We start from the raw sequence: 19,376 nt of genomic DNA, 5'->3' as shown, positions 1-19,376 counted from the left end.
CAACTTTGTTGGAATGCTATTATATTGTTAACTATTTGATGCTTTTTGTTCCTATGGTAAATAAACACATACAATATTTACGGCAAAACATTGTACACACACATCATATTATGGTAATTTGATCTATGTTAACTCATGTATAACCTATTCCTTTCAAAACATGAGCTATTGATAAACAAGTTTCTTCTGGTCTGATTTATTGTTCTGTATTAATGAATTCATATTAATTCATCTAAGTAGGTACTGTTCTACCTACTTAAAGAGTTGCTTTTGCTTTATAGAGTGAATACCTCACTATTATATTTTGTATGACATCATCATTGACATGACATCACAAATAGGCAATGAAGATGGAGAAATAATAGTTTGGATAGGTTTATATGTGACTCTTCTGGTGTGTGATGTTGGCAAGTGGTTTACAAAGTAAAATTAGCTAGCATATCTAATTTAGGCAATCTATTAAACAAAAATTTTTTAAAAACAACTGTTGCATCAGAATATGGTAGACATTTTCAAAATGGTCTGTAGAATTGCGTTTTAGATATGTAACCCCCCACTACTTTTTGTAACTAGTTGAGGTAATAGGTGCTCTATATTGAGGCAGATAAGCCATTTAGACATCTCTTCATGTTTGAACCCCTTGTTTTATTATTATTTATAAAATGAGTTTTGTGAGACACATGGAATATGAACTGCTTCTGGTAAAGGAAAAATAACATCAAAACTCAGATGATTCTATAACAAGTTTTTCTGGAAATATATATCTGATGTTTAAAATTATTTATAATTATTTGGGGCTTAATAAATAAGATTATATGACTGAAGAAAAAAGTAATCCCAGTATACTAATTATTCATCTCTTTTACACAGTCAACAAGTACATCTTCAAATGGAAATATTTTGACTTTGTCATATTTATCTATTTATTTATGTCTACATTTATTTATCTATTTATCTATTTATCATGTCTACAGTTCCCTGTTTCACGTAAGGCCAAAATAATAAACACATAAGCTAGAGTTGGATTGGTGTTTGCTCGTCAAGTGTTTATTGAGCACCTACTATGGGCACAACATTGTATTAGGCATGTTGAATGTATGCTTCATTGTCTCAAATGCCTGTCCCTGGTTCATCTGATTGACTGTGCTGTGACCATCAAATACGTTGAGATCATTTAAAGAAAAATTTTGCTAGTCAAGACTACATGCTTGGATTTATCCAGAATTGAAGATAGAATCACAGGACTTATCATTATAGATGTGGTATTGAAATAGAGAAGCAGTGAATCAGGTAGAATGTACCACATGAGAGGACAATATGGCCAAGGATGAAATCCTGAGGAACACATTAGAATAGGAGGTAGCCTCGAGATTATAAGGACCTTTTCTTCCCTACCCCATTTGGACCCTATGGCTTCTCTCCTTCAGTCTCACCAGTTGGTTTGGTTCCCACACTACATGCTCTCCTGGGGAGACCACATTCAGCCCTTACCTGTTGAACTTCCACTAGTATGATAGTGACTTAATGTCTGTCTTCCTCCATACTTGAAACTCCTGCAAACCAGGCCCACATGTTCACTCACCTACAGAACTGAATTCGAAATTTTCCTTTCCGAATCTACTTCTCTAAATTTTACTCTACTCTTTCACTTCACTTAACCCATATATTTGAGAGAAGTCCTAGACTTCTTCTTCCTCCCTCTTCCATATCTAATCAGCCACCAAGTAATATTAGTTAAAATCTGATATTTGACACTTTAGGAACCTGAAACAGTAGTGTGTTAGTGATCACTAATTTCTTTAGAGTAAATGATTGACATGGGAATGTATTCCATTTCTTTTTCTGTTTCTGAGTTTCTTTCTTTGACTTTTTCTCACCAGATACCAAGCCAGGATGTTCTGAAACATGCTGATCCCAATATTAGCAACTCCTCTATGCTCTTCCCCACATTGCTGCCAAATGGTATTTTTGAAATGGAAACACAATCATGCATCACCTTCAAAATTTCACAGGACAAATTCTAGATTCTTTGGTGTAGCATATAAGTCTGAAGGAGTATAAGAGCCTGCATTATTTACTTCCAGCCTGCAATTACAACTTCACCTCTTTTCTTTACAAGTATCTTGTGATGTAGTTACAATTCTCTTAAGGTGCCTCTTTTTTTTTTTTCTTGTGTCCCTGTGACTTTACTCCATGCTTTCTGCTCTGCCTGCTGTGCTTTCTTCATTTCATTTACCTGGTGGACTCCTTTTTTATCCTGCAAGGTTCAATTTTATGCATCTCCTCCTTTGTCAAGCCTTTACTCAGGCCCTTAAATAGAGTAGATTTACTTTGTCTCCTTTATTATGACAATTTTAGCAGTATATTATATTTTTCATATTTGTGTCCCAGGTCAATAAGAAATACATTGGTATTCCTTAAATTTTAGTATTCCTGTCACTTATCATGGTATGTAACATATAGTCAGGGATTAATAAGTGCCGTTGAATGAATGGATGAATAAATGCTTTCCAAGACAATGGGGGTAGAGTTCTAATTTACATTTACTTGTTTTTATTAAATAATAATTGCTACTACATTGAGCACTTATTTTTTGTTAAACATTATACATGTATTATTTTATTGAGTCCTTAAAATAACCCACAAGATAGTCTCATCTCTGTCTTACAGATGAGGAACTCTAAGGCTAAAAGAAATTAAGTAATGTATCAAAATCTTATCGATACCAAATGGCAGGGATTTGAAAAACGTCTAAATTCCATAGCTGTAATTCTAAACCCTATGTTCATATATGAACTATGTATCAAGGATTTGCATTTGCATATAATTCATATATGAACTATGTATCAAGGATTATGCATAATCCATCTCTCTTATATTAAAAAATCATATATGTCATAATAATGGTAACTCCTAATTCAAAATAATTAGTGTAATGAGATATGTAGTCAGATTCTTCCCCCAGATTTTCACATAATTTTTCCTTTTTTCCTTCAGTTCTCTGCTCTTATGTCATCTTCTCAGAAAGCATCTCCTCTGATGGTTCTATGTAAGATAGCAACCCCACCTCCTGTTATATCAGTATCTATTCTCCTACCCTACTTTACTGGTCCTCATTCTTCTTCATGGCATTAACATCTGGCAGTTCCTTACAGTTTATTGTCTGTCACCCTCCATGATAATGTAAGTTCTTGTCATCCGAGGCTTCACATTATACCCAGCTGTAGCACAGGTTCTGCCACATAGTACCCACACAATAAACGTCTTTTGAATGAATGAAAAACTGGTCAACATCCTGTATGCCAATAGGTATGAGATGAAGCAATGCATTCTTCTTTAAAAAAAGAAAATAATTTATAAAAATCCAACTTTATAGTACTGTGAATTGGAGAGCAAATTGGTTGAAAACTTTTTATTTTGAAATAATTATAGATATACAGGAATTTGCAAAAGGAATACAGAGAAATCCTGTTTATCCTTTAGGAGAGTAAATTTTTGTTTGGCAAAAGGACATAGAATATGCTCTTCCTATATGTAAAAATTCCCTAGGGCACTTAAGATATAATTTTATTTCTATGCATATTTTCAAGAGAATATTGAAGTAGAACTCTAGCAGCAATTGCACTCTATGGAACTTAATGCCTAATTCAGCAAATGTACCAACTGAATAGGCTTTCCTTAGTGTTCATTCACACTGTTGTAAAATTGCCATTATATTTGCAAAAATAAATTTCACAGTTACTGTATTTGCAGCTGGCGGCTGGCAGTGATCATGATCCTGTTTTCTTTAATGTCTGTGATTAAATCACCAAAAGAGATTTATACTGTGGATGCTCTGCCTTCTCCCTGATGAGTAGAGTCCTCTGAAATTATTGTAGCAGGAACAACTAGTAACCTCCTCATAGAAAGCTCTACAGAGGTGGAGACAATGTAGGAAGATTTCTCCTTGGCATTTTCTCCACCTGCTCCTCCAGCCATATAATCTACAAATGATTCTTAAAACTATTTTATATTTAGGTAATATTTTATAAATGTCTCTTGTATTTTCTACCTGTTCTTTTGATGATATTCAAGAAAATAGAATTACTTCACTATCATGATGTTCTGCTCTAACTTATAGGAAAGTGGTCTGTCTCTATACATTGGTTGAGTTAATGAAAAATATGGCCCATGCTACCCTTTGTCCTTTAAATGTCAATTGTTGAGAAAAATATTTCTTATCCATACAGAGGTAAATTTTTAAAATTTATTCAGTTGTTTTCATTTTTCTGTCTGTCTCAACAATATATTTGTGCAAGTATGAGAAAAGTCATGAATCAGAAGCTTCTCCTAATGAAGAATAATACTTATTAAGGAAATCATGTTCCAATGCCTTTAATTTCAGATGTTAGTTTGTTTGATCCTGTGTCCCTTTTATGAAATGCAATATATGTGAAATGCAAAACTATTTTTAGTTACTCCAGGGCACAAAAGGCAGATCAAATTATTTCATACAAACACATTATATTTTATGTTATTTGACAAACACATAGGTGATATGAAAAATGTATTTTGTTCACTTTACTAGTAATTTAAAGTAAATTGTTTATACTCTGATAAAAGCCTAATTATTTGGCATTCTTCAGTGTTAACTCACTAGATTACCATTGTGCTTCATAGTTGAATATCTAGTGATACACACAAAGAGGAGCCATTTTAAAGAATGTGTGAATGGCTGAAATGCCATTTATTCATTAACCAATGTTTATTGAATATTTATCCATGTTAAAAGCTGAGACTCTATTAGTCATATATCCTCTACCCTTAAGAAGTTTACAGTCCTTTTGAAGGAATAAACAAGTAAATCATCAATTAACCATAACTACTGAGGCTTCATGAGCAGTTTGCTTACTAGGTTTCCTTTGAAGGAATATACTCCCCGAGAGTGGTATTCCTCCAGCTTTTCCAGGCATTCGTCACTTTGAGTACAGAGGTTCCAGGCTCCTCCCATGAAGATTCTGGTTCAGTAGGTCTGGGGGGTGCTGGGCCATGGAATCTGTAAGTGTAAGTGCCCCGGGTGATACTGATCTGGGAAGTTTAAGATATAGGCTGGATATAAAGTTTCAGTTGTGCAAGACAAATAAGTTTTAGAGATCCTCTGTACAACATAGTACCTATAGTTAGCAACAAGGTGTAGTGAAGTTCAAGATTTGTTAACAAGACAGATCTCATGTTAAGTGTTCTTATCACAAAACAAAACAAAACAAAGGGACACAAGGAAACTCTGGGACATTTGGGCTACGTCTGTTACCTTGATTGTGGGGATGGTATCATGGGTGTGTGCATATGTCCAAACTCATCATATTGTATACATTAAATATGTGTAATTCTTTGTTTATCAATTAAACCTCAGTAAAGCTTTTTTTAAAAAAAGGAAAAAAAATAGAGTATATCATATTGTATTTTATCACTTTCCATTCCTTTTTTAAAAAAAAAATTCCTTTGTCTACTTATAAAATATTTACATCCACCTAGTATGGATAGAAGCACAAATAAAATTATTACCAGTAATTAAATGTTAATAAGCATTATGAAACTTCACATTAGGTCAAATCAGCCTACACTGACATTAAATACAAAAGTGGTAAGAATAAACAGGCAGTTTTTAGACAGACAAAATAGAATAAGAAAGAACTCCCTGTTCTAAGAGGAACTCCTCATTGCCTTCTGGATAATGTCCCAGAGGAGGAGGCTTTCCACCATCTAACCCAGGCCTGAACACTATACAGTCCACCCAACTGGGCACATTGTTTTGTGCCTCCACACTTCCAAACAAGCTGTTCCCTCTACTTCAGATACTCTCTTTCTCTTGATCGGCCCAGAAAAATGCATCTCTTTTCTTTGAGATTCAGATTAACCACATCACTTCCTGGAAATCTTTGCCAAACCCTCACCCCAACCCAGTGGAGTTGATTGCTTCCTCCTTAACACTATGACTTGTCACACTATGAGTAAGTCACACTATGACTTGTACACATATTTGTTATGCCATTGGTCACAGAATAATTAGTAACTCCTGGGTTTTCATGTTTGCCTTGTCTCCTAAACCATATAGGGTCTATGACAGCGCCTAGTAATTGTATAGTCCCTGGAATATAGTAAACATGTCATTTAATGTTTACTGAAATATACAAAAGTGCTAAACTTGCAGTTTAAAAAAAAATCACTGGGAGTTTTTTAAAAAACAGGATGATGATTCACTATAAAAGACAATTGATTCATTTTTTAAATTAAAAACAATTTTTTACAATTTAAAATTTAAATACAGTTAGTTACTCATCCCATTTGTGACTTTCTAATTTTTATATTTACTAACTGTCTTTCACTGAACATAAACTCATCCCCAATGGCAGAGAATTTTCTAGAAATCTAGCATTCCACTGTATCTCACTTATCAGGGATATTCTGAGCTTGCAGCAATCATGTCAGGGAAAGTCTGATTCAGGTGCTATAACATAATTTTAAAAGTAAACAAAAACTGCTAAGGAGAGCAAAAGCTGAGAAAAGGGAAGTCAGTTATTACAAACTTAGGAGGGGGTTTATTTACTTTTGAAAGGAGGTTTACAAGGCAACTTATTAAAACATAGGCCACAGATTTTATCAATTCTTCAAGATTATTTGTCAATAATGAAAATGGTTATATATAGCAAGAGAAATGAATCCAAGACAAATTCTAAAATATTGAACATGTTAAATGAAAATACTGTTTTTTTCCTAGTCAGGCATCTCAGTCAAGATTTTACTTCATTCAAGAATAGAACTTTTTCATTAAGAACAGAATTACCATATGATACTGCTATTCTACTTCCAGGTATTTATTTGAAGAATAAAAACACTAATTCAAAAAGATATATCCACACCCATGTACATTGCAGCATTATTTACAGTAGCTGAGATATGGAGACAACCTAAGTGTCCATGGACAGATGAATAGATGTGGTATATATATATACAATGGAATAGTACTCAGCCATAAAAAAAATAAGATCTTGCCATTTGTAACAACATGGATGAACCTTGAGTACATTATGCTAAGTGAAATGTCAGATAGAGAAAGATACTCATATATGGGCTATTAAAAAAGAAACCCGTAAAACAAAAACAAACATATAGATATGGAGAAAAGATTGGTGTTACCAGAAAGGAAGAGGAGTAGAGGAAGGGCAAAATGGGTAAAGGGGGTCAATTTTATGGTGATGAATGGAAACTAAACTTTTGGTGCTGAGCACTCTGTAGTGTACACAAAGCCAAATTATAATGTATGCATGAAACTGACAATGTTATAAACCAATGTTACTTCAAAAAAAATACAATTCTTTCCTGAGGACTTAGAGACATTTTATCAAATTATATTTAGCTGGTTCTAGGAGAGTATTTCAAATGCAAAGAATTAGAAAATATGTGAAGGGTAAATATAAACATTTACCAAAATGACCAGCGCTGTTTTCTCAGGTTAGAAAGTTAGAATATCACACTGATAAGGCGCGTGGAGTCTTGCAATGGTTAATTTGGGCAAGACAAAAACACCAGAGGTTTTTCTACCTTGAAATGTTTTCCTGTGAGATCGAAGGGGAAAATATGACTGTTTGATTAGTGGTTGTAGGAAATATGAAATGTCCATTACTTCATAGAATCAAATTACCAATAAATGTTACTCATTTGCTGTAATCAAATGGTATTTATTGCCTTCCTGCTTTTATGCAAGGCATTCTACATTTATATTAATACCTAAGGTTTTTTAATTGTATAATGACCCCAGGTGAAGAATTGAGGGAACATTTCCACTTGACTGATTCTAAGATTTGACTTAGTTTTAATTTGCATCTATTTTAAAATCTATTATAAAATACAAAATATATTTCCTGTGGCTCTCAGTAGATGTGTTTGAAAATATGTATGCAATGATGGAGAAGAGTGGTGGTTGGAAGCAGATTTTTGGAAGGGAATGTAAAGGCTTGAGATCTAGCATTTATAACATTAGCATATCTTTCAAAGTTCCCTAGCATTTATAACATTAGCATATCTTTCAAAGTTCCCTAATTAGCAGATCTACCTTTATAAGAATCATTATTTCAATTGATAACAAGAAAATGAAGTTTTTTTCATTGAACGCTTTCTTATTGTATAGTTTAAAGGACTTAAAAAGGAAATTGACAAAAGAGATAATGCCCTTGATCAGAGAAAAATCCTGAAATGTGAAGCACAAATACTGTGAGATTTATTGAGATTGTAACCTCAGTTTAAAGCCCATGTTTATATTCATAGTCGTTTTTATACAGACTTCTCCAGGCCATTTCTTCTTCAATCAGCTATTTTGTTCACTCATAGCATTAGACTCTTTAAAAGTACTCCCAATACTGGGTCTTTTTATGATACAAACTTATACTCACGCACCCTTGGAAAGTTGCTTTTACCATTCAAGTCCACTTATTATATGTTTAAAGTTGGAGAAAAAACACTTTTGCTCTTGGAAAGTTGGCTTGTATATATTCTATCACTAGAATATTAGGTAAAGAAGTGCTGGGATAGAATTACCCTGCAGCAAATAATCCTGAGTCTCCAGCTCTTCGGAGCCCTAAACTCGAGGTTTAACAGACAGACTTATAGAGGGTTCTCTTTCTGAGTCTAGGAGGAAACTCGTTCTTTCTGGTTTTCTCTCTGCACAACACTCTATAATAGGTTTCTACAAAGAACTTCAAGCAGAGAATTGGACATATACTATGTTCTTAATAAATATGTGTTAATTGATTCCAGAAATATTTAGTTAATTGCCAAAGTTCACACGACATTCAATGATGAAATTGCTTCTTTGAATCTGATAGTTGTTCTTAGTGCTTTCAGTATCAGCTTATTTTCTTCATTGATTTGGTTTCAAGCAAACACCAAGGTGATTTATGTTAAACAAATGAAATTATTTGATCTACCCCGAATATTATTTGTAATTAGTTTTGCACCATATATCCATTCTTCTAATTTTAATATATAATCACAGTCATTTTACGTCAAAATCAGAAAACAGAAGTCTGACATGTTGAGTTAATTTAAAGGAAAAAAGCTCTAAGACTCTGCATGGCCAACAAGTTCCCCAGAGTTCATCACCCAACTGTTAATAACTGCTGTCAGTAGTAGCAACAATAGAGAAAATTTCATAACTGCAGGAATGTAAAAGCTGGTATACTTCCTATTTCAGGGACTGTGGTGTCTTATTTCCATAAAACAACCTAATTATATCATTCTCCTCCTTAACAGATACTAATGGCTCCCCCCCCCCCCACCCCGCCCCTGCCGCATTAATTGATGGTAATTCTGGTGTTTAAAGTATGGCCCATGAGGCCTTAAAGAATTGCTGGCTTCACTTTCTGCCCCTCAACCAATAGGCCCTATGCTTCTCAAACCCAATTTCCCAAATATACCAATTTTCTGTCTTTGAAATGTTGCTTTTACCTAGAATACCTTTCCCTCTTCTCTTTGCTTAGCAATTTCTTATTTATCTTTTTTCATCTAGCTGAAATATCTTCTTCTCTTTTTTTTTTTTTTTTTTTGCGGTACACGGGCCTCTCACTGTTGTGGCCTCTCCCATCGCGGAGCACAGGCTCCGGACGCGCAGGCTCAGAGGCCATGGCTTACGGGCCTACACGCTCCGCAGCATGTGGGATCTTCCCGGACCGGGGCATGAACCCGTGTCCCCTGCATCGGCACTGCGCCACCAGGGAAGCCCTCTTCTTCTCTTTAAAGCTTCTTAACATCCCTCAGTGAGAGCCAGTTTATCTTTCCTCTTGTCACTTTGTATAATGAATGTATTCAGTGTTTTAGATGGTTAGATATTCCTTGGCTTAGTTGTTTGCTTGTGTCTTGTTTTGTTTTAATTTAGAATTTTTTTTTTTTTAATTTAGAATTTTGAGAGAGCCCTTCTCTCCCTCCAGAAACATTCTGGTCTATCAGACATTGTTTATCTTTCTGCTTGAAAAATGTATATGTAAACTTACTATTTAAAAGAGACCTAATTATTAAATTGAAATAGATAATTCTGAATCCTGTAAAAATGAAAGCCAAATACATGAGTATTCTTAGATTCTCTGGGCTTTCAGTAAGCCAAGGGAAAAATGGAATCAAACTTTATTTACTTCACTGTCAAATCCTAATCTTGAAATTTAGTATACAGATGTCAGTAAGATTTGGCTAGAAAAATAATGAGACTAAATTTTTAGCAACTATATTGCCCTTTAAAGTAGTAAGCTTAGAAAAATTGTTAGGAAGAACCCAGAATCCTAGAGGGCTCACTATCCAGATTTCAACGCCAACTAGGGAAAATGTGAGACACAATAATATGGTCTAAGAAAAAATTAACATGCATACCCCAGGATAATAATCTCTACCAAGTACTGAGAGAAGATTATACTGTCTGTTACATACTTGTGCTCCTACCCAGCCCACACCCCAGGAAAGGATGATTTCATGTAAAGAACCAGATCAAAGATAACAAGGGAGCCCTTTTCACCTGAGCAAACTCTTCTTTAGGATGAAGGGACCCAAGCCATTTAAAGAGGGCGGATAGGCTTCTGTCCTCCCTTTAGAGCGATTGCTGGCAGGGTTTTTCCCCGTATCATGAGCTTGTTGGCTCTTGAGCAGCTGCCTCCCTCTCCCTTCCTCATTTCATCCATTCTTGACTCCCAATGTTTTGGTTCCTTCCCTTCGGCAACAATGGTTTCTTGAACACATGCACTCATTTCTTCAATTAATGCTTGTGATTAAGCTTCGTTGGACTCTTGCTGAACCTTGGCCATAGCAATAACAGCCCAGACTAGTTTTTTCCTCTCACCCACCATGTGGCCCAAGGCATGGAAATTACTGGCATTACTTTAATATATATATATATAAAATAGCTAATATACATATACATTATAGCTAATTACAGTCAGAAAAAAATTTTCTACTTATATATATATATGCATTATTTTTCATGCCTTTTCTTCTATTTTTCTATCTTCCTTCCCCTCCTTTATTTCCTTCCTTTTTTATCCTCTAAATATTAAGGACTTTCCCCCTCTAAGCGAGGAACTCTCTCAGGTATTGAAGATATGAAGTTAAGTAAGACACACTTTTCTGTTCCTTAAAGTATCTTATTTTATGGAGGTGGACTCAGAGAAATTATGTAAGGCCTAGAGAACCCCTAACAAGGGGTTTGATATTGGTTTTAGTACGTTGGTTTAGCTTCTAGCATCTTTTACTAGTCTGGCAAAATCATATTACTCCATACATCGACTTCATCTGTCTCCTACGCATAGAGTCAGATAATGGTTATTGTCATTGCCCGAGAACTCTACAAACCATAGTAGAGATTCAGCTTCTGGCTTAATTCTGGTGAATAAATACTTCCATACTTCTCTGAATCAGCTGTTCCATTTATTACAAACTCAAAATGAAGTTGTTCTAGAAATGTAGTTAAAGAGAAAACAAGAATGACATTTATAAATCACACAGGATATATATCTGCACAGCCATCAAGTGTTTTGAAATTTAAAAGGTTACAGGCAATGATTTGGTGCCACTTAATAAATTTGAAACTTCAGAATTTATCCATATTAATTCAGCTATCTTTTTTGTAACAGATTCCCTTATCCCCAACTCTCAGCTTCCATAATCAAATGCCTTATTGGTTAATGAGTATGAGTGACTAATAGGTAGACTTCACTGGGCAGCTCTGATAAAGAAGAGAATACTTATATATCTTTAAACATGTAATAATTTGTCTTAAATGTCTCAATTTGTTTAGCCAGTTTCACAATTTATTCAGAGCTAATTACTGCATAATTTCCTATGTCCATTCACACACACACACACACACACACACTCACCTACTTTTTGCCTTTGGTATAATATATTGAGAAACAGCAAAAACAGTTTTTGATCAGAACATCTGTCAGTGGGATTTTAAAGATACGGCACCAAAATCTTAGAAGTAAGACAAAGAATGAAAGCTATGACCTTAACGTCACTTTCTCCTCCATTGTTTTGTATGATTATACTACTACTATGTTTCACTGACTGTGGCAGATGTATCACTAGTTACTGTAGTTTAAAATTCAGGGACCCCTGCTTGCATGGGCCCTGGGTAAGAGGGCCTAGCAATGTATTCATATGTCCACTCTCTTTTTTTTTTTTTTTTAATAAATTAATTTATTTATTTTTGGCCGCATTGGCTCTTTGTTGCTGCACGCGGGCTTTCTCTAGTTGCGGCGAGCGGGGGCTTCTCTTCTTTGCGGTGCATGGGCTTCTTATTGCAGTGGCTTCTCTTGTTGAAGAGCCGGGGCTCTAGGCGCACAGGCTTCAGTAGTTGTGGCACGTGGGCTTCAGTAGTTGTGGCTTGTGGGATCTAGAGTGCAGGCTCAGTAGCTGTGGTGCACGGGCTTAGTTGCTCTGTGGCATGTGGGATTCCTGGACCAGGGCTCAAACCCATGACCCCTGCATTGGCAGGCAGATTCTAAACCACTGCACCACCAGGGAAGCCCCTATGTCCATGTTTTTATAAGATTTGCAAAATATTTTTTAACTGCAATCTGTTAAGACTGCAGTCTCTTTCCTCTGTCACTTCCCCTTGTCTCACTTCCCCTCAGGTCAGCTAGCAATGGAGTGACCATGGGAATTTGGGAGATCTGGCTAAAGGGCAGTTACGCTGGGGAAGCTGTGTGCCAGGACACAGGTCTTCTCCAGGATCCAGTCTCTAAGGTGTTTAAATGTGTCACGTATTATCTCCAACATCTTTTCTGTGCTCTTTCCCTGAATGTTTAGCTTTTCCTGGATCCTAGGGTTTATTTCTGCTGGTTGCCTTAGGAGAACAGCCAGCAGGATCCAACTGAGATACTGTCTTTAATATCATTAATATATTATTTAATTAAAGAATATATTCCTTTGGAGTAAAAGGAAAGCTTGTATACTTCACACAAGCAACCCACTAAAGACTTCTGTTGGTTTTCTTTGTGTGAGATCTGCCATAGTTTTTTGTGTTGTTTTGTTTTTTGTATAGCTCTTTGTGCCCTCAAGGGGTGAATAATACTGGCATCTGAAAGAGTTCTACTCATGTGAATGGCTGTTACTGTATTTGATAGCCATAAGCTTGATGTTCTGAGTATGAACTAAGATAAGTTAAATATTTGATTGGAGTCAAATTAATTGCCCTCAATGTTGATCCAGATTATTTGCTTATACTGACATACTATTAATTGGTACCATGGTTCATTTTGACAGCAAAGAATCGTATTGTAAGATGATTATGTTTTAAAATCTGAATGATTTAGTGGCATGAGGTGAACGTAGCTGTATAGTGCATTGGGAAGGGTTACTTCATTAGCCAGTGATCTGAGGGTGTTCATACTCCTTTTTTTAAAATGATATGATTAGTCCCAGCCCAAGTGGCTATAATTTATTCAGAGTATAAAAAAACTCTAGGAAAGCTAAACATCATTTTGGAGCAAGTAGTATAACTTTCACATTCATATTTAGGGAAAATGAGAATTTAGAGAGGAATACAAATAACAACTATAAAGTAGTCTGAACGGAAATGAAAAGGCAAATATCACTTTAATAATTCCCATGATTTCTCCTTGGTTTTACACTTCCTATAAGGTTTCCAAAATATATGCCCATATATGTGAAAATTTGGTTAGATTATTTCATTGAAATTTAGATTTCCTTATTGCTGGAATGTAAAAGAAATTTTTTCATTGGATCAGCCTTATTTCCATCTGTTCCTTATGTACTGAGAAAATAGAAAACTAGCAAAATATAACACAGGAGTACATATCCTCTGGCAATAACATATTTTTTCTGTCAAAGAATTGCTTGTTCCCTGGAAGAATAAAATTTGACTGTCAGAAGAATTCCTTTTCCTTAAAACAACTTACTTTTTGTTTGACAAGAACTGATCATTTAATTTCCTGTACTGTGAATAAGAGTGCTTTTACTTCAATAGAAGCACATTTCATTTGAGCCTGGCTATGTCTGTATGACACAAAACAAAATTGGTGAATTCATGCACTATTCTAACCTTCTCTGTTATCATTGTATACCAAATTAACCAAAGCACTTGCTTGAACGTTTCTAGCAGGTTATTTTGTCCTTCCACTTCCAGGGAAGAAACATCACTTTCATTATTTTCTTTTTAACAATGATGAGATAATGATAATAATATTGGGGGCATCTACTTGTAAACTTCTCAGCAGATATCATCAGTACCATGGAGATAAAAAGTACATTTTTTTTTCTTTTGAAAATATTCTCTCACACATGTGTTATTTGCTACAGTTAATGTATTGACCCCCTATAATGTTGTTTGATTTACAAACAGTAAACTTATTAGGAATAAAATTGTCAAACTAGATTATGTGCTCCATTGACCTGAATTTTTCAAATCACATACAAAATATAGGATGACATTTTCTTTCAAATCAGTAACAGAACAAGAATTAAAATGGATTTATTCCATGCTCCTTGGATTATGGATATTATAAGGTGCTCTCCTTCAGATTTCATGAAAATACTAATGGTGGAAGGACTAGGGTTTGAGGTGTGTTCCCTATATTGCTGCTGAATCTTAGCTGATCTATGCATACTCCTGCCTACTGCATCTTGTGACATGTCAGAATTAGCAAGATGGCTGCTTGGACCTAGGTTTCCCATCTGTTGTGAAGCTAATTGGTCTTGCTCTTTTAATCAATGAACCAAAAGAATTCTAGAATTTTCTGGGACTCACAGGACTTGAAGACAACTCATCCTGACTACATAGTTACTTATCCATCCAACAAGTATTTATTGAATTTCTGCTCTGTATCTGTCCATATTTGTATGACAAGGATACAGTGACAAACAAAAGAGACAAAGTTCATCCTCCCGTACTGCTCAAATTCTATGGAGAAAAGGTACAATAAAAATAAAGTATGTAATATAATTAATGTACTTTAAAGGAAAATAAAGTTGGATAAATGGATGAAAAGTGACAACAGTTGTTGGAATGAAGTTGTAATCTTAGATACAGTGGTCAAGAAGGTCTCTGAAGAGATGACTTTTAAGCAGGGGTCTAAGTGAAGGGAGGGAGAGTCCAGTTATTTGGAGTGGATGAATGTCCTAGGCAGAGGGCAGAGCAAGTGTGAAGGACGTAAACAGAGAGTTTGTTTGATGTACTCAAGGAATAACAAAGGGATCAGAGAGGCTGGAGTGGAGGGAGGGATGGGAAGAAGCATATGAATTAGGTCAGAGAGAAAGGCAGGGACCTGCTCAAAAAGGCCTTGTAGGGAAGAACTCTGGATTTGGATCTAAAGGTGATAGGAAAATATCAAAGTGGGGGGGGGGGGGGGGCGTTGAGCAGAGGAATGAGAAGAAATGCTGTGTGTGTTTTACAAGATCCCTGTCAGGGACAAGAAGTATGCCCTGGAGGTTGGACATGAGTGGCAGCAAGAAGGCCAGACAGGGAGCACTTGTGGTGGTCTCATTTAGACATGGCAGTGATTTGGACTAGAGTGACTACAATGGAACCTGGTGAAAATAGGGATTAATTCAAGAGTCTCAGTAAATTAGGTGCACAAAGTAACAGAAGAGCAAAGAAATTCACTAAAATTAGCTGAGAAATGATTTTGGCCTCTTTCACTTTGGGAAATGTAACTCAGAATACAACCACTTTTAGAAGGCCCTCTCAAGTGCAGTAAAATTTTTAAACTGTGGCTCTACTTTCATTGAAGGGTTGAGTGGTAACAGTAAAGAAACCTAATTTCTGAGATACTTTGGCAAATGAACAAATTTATAAACACATTTTCTCCTGTACGTCTCAAAACCTTTGTCCTTTGGTAATTGTAGACAACCTCAAGGGATGATGGATTGAAGCACTGATAATGATGGGTAACAGTAGTTCTCAACACAGATTGCATGGTAAGAGTCAACTGGGGGGGATGGTTTAAAACAGTAATGCCCAGCTCCTCCCCAGATCATTAAATTAAGGTCTCTAGGATTGTGACTCCAAGAATCAGTATTTTTTCAGTGCTCCCAAGTGATTCTGATGTTCAGTCAGCATTCAGAGCCTCTTCTTTACATATATTATATCATTTAAAACAGACAAAAGTTTTATGAGGAAGGTACTCTGACTTTGACTACTTAGTAGATTAGGAAACTGAGACTTATAAATGCTAAATACCAGCTGGCTGTTATGCAAGGTAGATTTTTTTTTCTTTTCAAACATTTTTATTATGTGATGTTTGATACATACAAAATCATGTATATAGTAAATATGTTGAGCATAATTTAAAAGTAGCAGTGAACCCGTAACCTTTTTAAATAACTAGAAAATTACCAATACTGTAAGTAGTACTTACGTACTTCCCAACGTCATCTTCCTGCCTCTCTCCAGCCCAAAATATGTTCTTAATTTAGGAGTATTTTAACTTTGAGATGTATAAATCAAAAATGAGGATTTACAGCAGACAAGTCTACATATTTTTATTAAGAATTATACATTTGGGGCTTCCCCGGTGGCGCAGTGGGTGAGAGTCCGCCTGCCGATGCAGGGGACACGGGTTCGTATCGCGGTCCGGGAAGATCCCACATGCTGCGGAGCGGCTGGGCCCGTGAGCCATGGCCGCTGAGCCTGCGCATCCGGAGCCTGTGCTCCGCAACGGGAGAGACCACAACAGTGAGAGGCCCGCGTACCGCAAAAATAAAAAAAAAAATTAAAAAAAAGGAATTATACATTTGATGAGCAATTTGAGAATAAATTTGTTTATTAATGGTCATATGGGAGATCATTTATTAAAGGTCCTTCGAACATCGTCATCAAAAAATACTAAGCAAAGTTATTTTTATATGCAAAATTCTGGGAACATCAAAACTCTCTGCCTATGTACCTATTCATTTTCTGATATCTTGTTTTGCCCTTCCTTCCAGTTTTTGGTGTAAAATGATTTTTGAAATGTCATTGTGCAAGGTAGGATTTGACTACCTTAGAACCTGACTCAGATGCATTCCTCTTAACTACTAATCTGTTCCTTCTGCCGCTTCAGATATGGGATTCTATGTCTGGGGACCAATTGCTTGGCCATTAGTCAAAGAGTACAAGGAAGAAGAAATAATTTTATCAATTTAAATACATATAATCAACCCTCTCTTCCTCAACACTCTGCTGCATAACACCTTATTAAGCTTCAATTCTTGTGACATTTTAAAAAATAAGTTTCTTGGTGTCCATTTTGTTCCAATTTCATGTGTGTGAAAATTTTGAGAAGTGTCATGTACATGTCATGGGGAAATGATTCTTTTTTATTTTAAATGTAAAATCTCTTTCTTTTGGGTAAGCATCACTCTAGTTGAGAATAGAATACAGAGATTGCCTGGAGAAGTCAGCTCTCCAGAATAAATAACCCTAATTTTAGCGTTTGCCAATTCCCATGGTATATATACTCCCACTACATCCAAATTTAAGCTACTAACGTGTCATCGGTGAATGCAGAGTGGGGAAGAGATGTGAAATAACACAGCATTAGGTAGTATTTCTGTCATACAAATGCAATAGACTTAAATATCCTCAAGAGTATAAATAAGAGTAAAATGTAGTAAACAGGAAGTGATGAATTTGAACATTTATCTTTTTTAATATATTTGATTTAATTTATATTATTTAGTTTCTAATAATGGCTGTGTTTGACACTAGCTCTCAAAATTCCAGAAGGTTTAAATGTTGGCTCTCACAAGCTGGTATGAGCTGCCTCCAGTAAACCACTGTCTCTGACCCTGTTTGACCCTGAAGGCTCCAGGGAGGGAGGGAGGGACAAGCTTCTAGGAACAGTGGCCACCATGCCACAGATGGAAGTGTTACACATGTAGGAAGAATCAAGTCTGAGGTCCTACAGACTTTCAGGGAGATAAGCAAATTTCTGACCCTTAAAATTGGGTAACAGAACACATATATCCTTGATATGTTATAAAGGGTGTTTGTTTTTTTTTTTCCTCTAGAAGAGTGCTTTGTACAAGAAATTATATAAATACGTTTAAGTAAGTTGAACTTAAAAATTCTAAAGTATGACACTGCCAGTCAAAAGTATTGGAGCTGTATTATGAGTGTTTTGGTTCAATTATATTGTGAATTAAATAGTATTTGGTCAACTGATCTGGAAAGTCAACTGCCATTTATAAAATGTGGGTCTTTGAGCAAATATTCTGGGTTCTTCTAACTTAGAGATGGATATTTGAAACAAAACCACTAAGTAAGCTGGCTGTTTTTGTTAATTATTATTCATTACCTTTTCTAGTTTTTATCATAGTCAGTGGAAATGACACCAAAGAGATGATAAACATCTTTGAAAATATAGCTTGTTATACCAAAATGAAGATCATTATGCTCTAATTGGTAAAAGCCAAGTAATAGATTGGCGGATACGCAGATATGTCATTTACAATATAAAACACAACATTTATAAATGTTTTTCCCATTCAGAAAATGGGTTTACTGAATCATTTTCCATGGATTTAAATCATAAGATATATATATATATATGTATATATATATATATTTTTTGCGGTACGCGGGCCTCTCACTATTGGGGCTTCTTCCGTTGCGGAGCACAGGCTCTGGACACGCAGGCTCAGCGGCCATGGCTCACGGGCCCAGCCGCTCCGCGGCATGTGGGATCTTCCCGGACCGGGGCACGAACCTGTGTCCCCTGCGTCGGCAGGTAGACTCTCAACTACTGTGCCACAAGGGAAGCCCTCATAAGATATTTTTAAACAAGAAATTTTACCTATTTAAATGAACAGATTGACTTTTTTATGTTAACCTCACTGTATATCTTCCTTGAATATTTTATATTGCTCTGACAAGTTTTGAGGACAAGTGCTGTAAAACCTAGATGGAACAACTACATGAAGCCTAAAGATAGTTCCAAGTACACCAGGTGCTGAAAATGTATTTATATAGAAAGAGAAATAGATTCTGAAGCATAATAGAGGTAGATGTGCTCACAGAAATGCAATAAATAAATGGTGTCCTTCTTAAGTCTATTTGCTGAGGGAGAATGAGCTTCTAAATTAACTTTATCTGTCATATAGATTGACAAGTAATTTTATTCTAAACTTTATTTTGAGAAGTTAGTTCTTATTGAAGCCTAACAATCTTAGTTGAAAGGAATCATTCTACTTTTTTTCTTTTGTTTAAAGCATAGGATAGTTGACTGAAAAATCTTTCAAATGCCAAATATTTATATAGTTTGGTATGTTTACTCATAATTTATTATGTATAAGTATTTTAAAAAGGTTATAAACCTTTTTATTTTATTTAATTCAAATGAAATAATTTATTTAAT

The 19,376-nt window shown here is 35.4% G+C and overlaps 1 protein-coding gene across 1 annotated transcript in view; it reads left to right on the top strand.

Annotated features, from left to right (window-relative positions):
• The window catches only part of MAGI2 (membrane associated guanylate kinase, WW and PDZ domain containing 2), a 1,339,714-nt gene that overhangs the window by 444,763 nt on the left and 875,575 nt on the right, over positions 1 to 19,376 (top strand). The window lies entirely within an intron of this gene.

This window comes from Tursiops truncatus, chromosome 9, assembly GCF_011762595.2.
Source record: "Tursiops truncatus isolate mTurTru1 chromosome 9, mTurTru1.mat.Y, whole genome shotgun sequence".
NCBI lineage: Eukaryota > Metazoa > Chordata > Mammalia > Artiodactyla > Delphinidae > Tursiops > Tursiops truncatus.
This window is presented reverse-complemented; position numbering and strand designations above follow the sequence as displayed.